Genomic DNA, 7,040 nt, shown 5'->3' with positions numbered 1-7,040 from the left:
CTCATTATAATATATTGCTTTTTCTTTTGAAAGAAAAAAAGATAAATGTGTATAAAATTGGGGAAAGTGGAATGATCGATATAAAGAATTGATGATGTAAAAAATTGAATAAATAAAATATCCCAATTCTAATGGTGTAATCCCAATTTTGGGTTTTGAACAAGTTGCAAAAGTTGAACCCTAGAATAAATCGACCAGGATATGAAAATTGAAAAAGTCATTGGGTATGTTATGAAGGTTTTGGTAGCATTTATTTTGTATAGGTTTCGAACATAAACTTAATAAAAACATACACATTATAACTAATCTAAATACAAGGATTTATTTCAAAATCAGTGATTAGCATTGTTTTGTGTTAAGGAAAGAAAAACTAGGCATTATATTCATGATGAGCTTGACCAAACTTGTATAAAATCCGTGATTGATAAAATATTCACATTCAAGTAAATTAATTATTTTTTTCTCATAATTATCTATTTCCATTTTGGAATACCATAAACTACATACTAAGTAGTTGAGAGGTAAACAAATACTCTCAAATAATAATAAAATATTAGATACCAATATTATAACTATATTATATTTGTCAACATATTAAAGGTATATTATATTATATTTGTCAACATATTAAAGGCATATTAGATGTTTTTAGGAAAAAAAAATATATTAATATGAATAAAAAAAATAACATCAATTTCTTAAATTTAATAGGTGTGTTTTTCAAAATCATCCTTGAAAAACACATTTGTAATGAATCTGGTTAATAAATTTTTAATACTATTATAATTATACCCATAACTTATATCTAATTATTTTTTATAAAACCACAAATAAAATTAAAATAATAAAAAAACCGAACAAATATCATTTCAATTATAATATTAAAATAAAATAAATTTTTAATACTACTATAATTATACCAATAACTTATATCTAATTATTTTTTATAATACCACAAATAAAATTAAAATAATAAAAAAACCGAACAAATTAAATATGAATATTCAATATCATTTCAATTATAATATTAAAATAAAATAAGCAAGATTCTCTTGAATGTTTAAAATAAGTTAATGTGAAAATAGTGCATACATCAATATGGTTGGAGGATCTAGTCAAGGCTGATGAGTTCATTAACTTGATTGGTTTGTCTCCCCTTCCAAGAACGTGGGCATTAAACGCTCTCGCAAACACGGCGGATAATTTGTTGGATATTCCTTTGTGTACGTGTCTCACCGCCATGAAGAGTCCATTGGTCAAGAATTTGGAATCTTTAGTGGGTGTCTTCTGCAGTGCAGGGTAAAGTAGTTAGGTCAACACGTTGGAGAACAAGTTAGGGCAGGATATTCGTTCGAAGTGCCTCAATACTGGTGCAATCTTTAGTTGGCATCAATATAAGTAGATTCTTTATGTTTAGCCATAAATGCGTTGCAGCATAATGTTTTAGTCAAAGCTTGAAGTTAAAAGAACTTATAAATAAAAGTTCTAGGTTTTTTTCCCATTGCTGGAAGATATTTTGATGGGCCTGCAAATATCGTGCTTGGAAATGCTCAAACATGGGTTCATAGTCAAGAAAGTCACCCATGGTAATGGATCTCAAGATTTGTGGGGACCTATCACTACACATAGTTAGTCAAGAAAGTTACCAATGGTAATGGATCTCAAGATCACTTTACCACTGCATATAGTCATTACATCACAGTATATGGGCTTCAATAAAAGTTATAATTATTTATATTGGATTTGGTAAATTTAACAGTGAAATATTTTAGAAAAATGTTAAATAACCAATTTTGCCCCTGTTTACTAGATATCTTAAATATTCCATAATCTATTATTCATATAAGAATAACATAAATATTTCACACCAAATTAATGTCTAACTTAAATATGCATTTAAAATATATTATTAGTATAATTATTTTAATATTGAAAAAGCTAAATATTATATGAATATTACTCTAAAACTTTGAAGCAAGACTCTATTGCTTTTGATTGCCTTTGTGTTTCAGTTGATTGCCTTTGAATTGTGTGGTCCAATGTATGGTCTAGAAAAGCACCCTTAGGCACATTTAAGAATCTTAGTGTGGATAGATGCTTCATGTGATTTAATGTGTGAATGGAAAATCTCATGAAAGTTTGAAAGTGCCTTGAAAACAATGATCAAATTTGAATGGTTGATCTTAATTTGATTTGGAAGAGCATACATTCATCAAACCCTTCAAAGATGAAAGGTTATAAAAATTTGTACTTCTAATGACAAGTGTATAGTAAAAAAACCCTTCACAAAAAAATTGCCAAAATGAAATAGTGTCCTTCTAAATCTTTAAAATCTTAAAAATTTAAAGAGTGGCTACATTAAAACACTATAAAATCTCAATAGAACTTAGTAAATAAACAAACATTTTTCTCAAATTTCATTTAAAAAAGTAAACATATGTTTCTTCTATTCATTATATGATCTTCAAGAGTATGTGGACTTCCATCATTGAAAATATAAATCTATTTGCCCAATGGAAAATGCTTTCTAGTTTTCATTTGTTTCTATACATCATAAATAACATTCCAATCTACCTCATTTAGAGCATGAGGTGCACTAAGAGACAAAAACATTAACATATCTAGTGTCTCCAATGAAAGTCAAGATCTATCATAATTTTTTGTCATGTTTAATTTTGAGAAGCCTCTTTCACACATTGTTGTGCTTGTTGTAATAATGAGAAAAACTTGCCACAATTGCATCAAATATAGAAAGGATACAAACCATTCAGGTTCATCTCCACATAGATCCCATGCTCCATACATATGCCTTTTGGGGTATGATTTAGAAACAATACAAATAAATTCATCCATTTTACCCAAACATCTAGCAGTATCCATGATAGGTGATTCCCCAACACTATTTATTTTTCACATAAACATTTCAACCATCTTTTTGTTTGACAATATATATCATTCACTTCTTCATAATAATGTTGAGGACTGAAAAAATTAGCAACATTAAATACATGTAAATCTGTGAATCTCCTATCTAAAGATTCAATCACCTTTACAACAAAACATTTTCCCAAAAGAATACAATCATCTAGTGTCCTCGATCTTTTTATCTTTGATAAACTTTTGAACCTTAGTGGATGTAAATGTATCATACATGTGCTATCTGAAAATTCAAAGGGTTTCTCCTTTTTCTTTAACTAAAAAAGAGGACATCCAGTGCACCTACCCCAAAAATGCTTCTCAAAAATAATTTGTCAAGCATGCTAATAAAAACATCTAAAGTAGTGCCAATATATGTAATATCAACATGATCCTCTTGGAACTTTTGATTCAACTTATTTAATTCAATGAGAACATCTACAAGTAGATGGATGCAAAATTGCACTTGAAATGTTCTTTCCAACTCATACTTTTTTTTCCCCTAACTCCCAATCCTTTAACAAAGCATGCATGAGTTTAACAAGTCTTCCATGAACTTTCCTCTAGAAATCCACATGATTTAATGAATTTGTAAAACCATTAACTTAGTGATTTGAAATTATACCATGATTTCTTTCAATTCTCCATGTTTTTTATTTGATTTCCCAAGCCATGAATATTTATTTGCAAATTTGTTAATATATTGCAGCTCTGGAAAATGATATGAAGCATCATTTGTTGCCAATGCTTTCATATGAACTATGCAATGGATATATAATAAATGAGGAGCATATGGACGAAACTTAGAAGATAAACATCCATGAATACCCCTCATGGGAGATGCACCATTTGAGCCAAAACCATCCAATTTCATCAAAGAGAGATCTATTTATGTTAAAAGTGTTCTCACTACATAATTTCCATGATCTTGGGTCTAGGTTAGAATCCTAAAATCTCTCACGCTACCAAACCAAGAATCTCAATGATACTACTTAGTAAAGCGAAATATAAACAACAGTAAATCACATATGCACAAAATATATAAAACTTTTTACAATTTTCAACCCAACTTTGTTATATCAAACAACATATAATACAATAGTCTAGGGCTCCCGTACCAGGGATAATGACCTTCATACATCCACTATTACAAGATACAAAACTGGGGCTTGGTGTAAGTCCATCGACAACCAATCTGCCCTCATCAAGATACTCTAAATATCAAGCTGATGAAGTTGACTTGCTCAATGCCCCTCGATCGTACCCTGTACCTGCTCGATCCTTCGGCTCCTGATCTACAACTCCTGCCTCTATCGATGCTCCAAGTCCATATGGTCACTGAACCTCAATTATCCAATATTCTCTCTAGTTTTGCCTTAGTCATCAAGGCCACAACACATCAAGACTCATCTCGATTTGCTCATAGCTTCGCTTGTGAACAACTCTCGATTTTCCCACTGTTGCTTCTCAGCTACTCAGGGACTTCATTCCAATATGGTCTTCCTATGCTGCTATGATGAAGACCAACATAGGGCACGAAGGGTTGCCACCTATCACTGCAAAAATGTCCACCTCCCACAATGAATATGAGCTAGGGCGATTGCCCATCATCTACTATAGAAGTAATTCTCCACACACAAGTATAGGGCTCCACAAACTGCTCCTGGTTAATAAAACCCTTAAGCTCAACAACTGCATCTCCCATAATTACCTTTGTCTATCAAGGTGTTTCGCACTGGGTTACAAATTGGACACTATCATGCTATCCTCCAGCAGACCATAAGTGCCTAATCACGTCCACACTAGGTCCACTGTCACGCTGCCCTCCAACATTCCACGATGTAGCATCTGCACCTAGTTAGGGTATCCCCACACCTAAGAGACCCTTACACACGGCTACCCATGGACTTCTCATCAACTTCCCTTTGCTTCTACAATAGAGGAGCTATTGCACAAATCTAGGTTCATCAATATGTCCTCACCTAGGACAACATCAAATCATCATACAAGAGGCCATCCACAACTCCTTCTATTGTTGTCCTCTTGCCTAAGGATTTATGCTTCCTACTGTAGCATCTGCCCACTAAGAAACCCTTTCTTCTAGCTGCCACAGTCATCCAACACATGTCCAATCTAAACACTACATCCCTAGCATCAAACTCATCATTAATACATATCTCTCTTCACTTCTGGACTGATGTGCCTGCTGTCACCTTGGTTGCCTGGTAGGGGCTTCCTAACAGTCCTTGTTAGGCTCCTCCAAACAACTCCTAAGGCCTCCTACAACTGCTCATCAACCGATCCAAGTCTAGTCAAAACAATGACCTAACACAAGACAATTTGCTGCTCTAAGTCTGTTGTTATATTGTTGTTAAGATTGTGACTGGTTAGGGCTTCTTAGCTTGATGCACCAACCCTTAACAAATCAATGAAACTGCACCCAATCACTGTGGTATCATCAAGGAAGGGTCCTCTTCTTCTTGGTTGTTGTTCTGGGCACAAATATACCCCAAAGCCTCCCTACACAACCCCTGTTTTAGGTTGGTTAGGCATGCGACCTACCACAGTGACTTGTTTTCACCTACAACTAACTAAAACATACTTTCCTTCCCTCTTATTACTACCCAACAGACCCGCGTCTAGCCCTATCCCACTCGGCCTTTGATGAGCACCAATATTGCAGCAAGGATGCTGCAACTCCTGGGCTATCAACTTTACTTATCAACCGGGGGTTCGTACAAACTTGGAGGTGATAGTGTTGTATGCACAAGTAAAAGTGATGGTTATACCTGTTGTCATTGTTCAGCTGGCGAGAGACCACTGGGGTTCCAAGCCAGACTTCTATGGAGTTAGAAGAAGCTTGATTTTTTGAAGGAAGAAAGGTAAATCTACTCTAAGAGAGTTCCTCTACTGTAGTAATGGAGAAGAACAACATGTAATGCTAAACCACACCATACCTAATTAACCATTTAAGAAGCTATGCTAAGCAGAAATGCTAAATCAACATAAAACATATGCTACTATCTAAGTTGCAGAAGTAAGAAGCATCAAACACTACTAATATGCAAGTAAGAAACTAAACTAAACCTGTTTTCACCTGTTTGATATTTTAATGCAAAATCAAGTATCTAAACTAATTGTTCTTGTGGATGTGACAAGCGGATTAAGGGTGTTTGAGGATGGCTAGAAGGTTTATAAAGTGGTTGGATGGTGTGGAGGGTCCCTAGGAGGATTTTTGTGACTTCCTAGAGGTTTTCCATCAATTCGGCCTCAAAATAGGCCATTTCAGGAAAACTTACAAGATGTACTAGAAACTAGGATGATCCTGTAAGAATTACAGGAAATCTACAAGATATAGCCGAGAGCTAAATGTGAGGTGTTGGAGGTGATGGGAGGCTTAGGAACGGTGTGTGATGGGTGGAATGGAGTGTTAGAAGGTCTAAGATCATTCAGGAGTCAATTTCCAAGATGATAGATGGCTAGATTCGCTCAATGTGTTTGGGAGAATTTCAATGAAAAATGATGAAAAGCTAGTGAGGGTGATGGTGAAAACAAGGGATGGCGAAGGTGGATGAAGTGGAAGGTGGTTGCTGGCTATGAAGTCTTAGTCTCCTCCTGAAGCACCTGCTCTATATAAAACATGTGTGTCTTCCAAAAATCTATGCAACAAGATGCATTTTCATAAGCTAGAAAAGCAGAATTAATGAGTCAACTCCCTATACTATGCACGAAGAAATTTGCTGAAAGGAATGAAAGCATGAGTGAGATATACTGCATAAATGGAGATGAAAATATGACAATGAAATATACCTTACAGCATTAGCCAACTACTAAATTAAATACAACAAACTCCGAAGCTCATAAAAGAACTAGAAATCTGTGTTTTTGGGGCTGCTTAAGGGTCCCTTCCTTAAGTCACAGTCCCGGAGGGAGGAAGTGAGGCCAAGACACCTGTTAAAAAACTTGTGGTGATCCTTTTTCTCCTTGCTAACCTGCTACTTGAAATAAGGCACAAATGTAAGAAAACTATCACATAACCAATCTAATCCTCTATTTGTAATGGAAATGCATTTAATGAGAAAATTAACAATGAAGCTATGAATCTACACTAAACATACATGTAC

This window comes from Pinus tabuliformis, chromosome 3_1 (assembly GCF_031772625.1).
Source record: "Pinus tabuliformis cultivar Carrire ecotype Pingquan chromosome 3_1, CPIR1, whole genome shotgun sequence".
In the NCBI taxonomy this organism is placed as follows: Eukaryota; Viridiplantae; Streptophyta; class Pinopsida; order Pinales; family Pinaceae; genus Pinus; species Pinus tabuliformis.
This window is presented reverse-complemented; position numbering follows the sequence as displayed.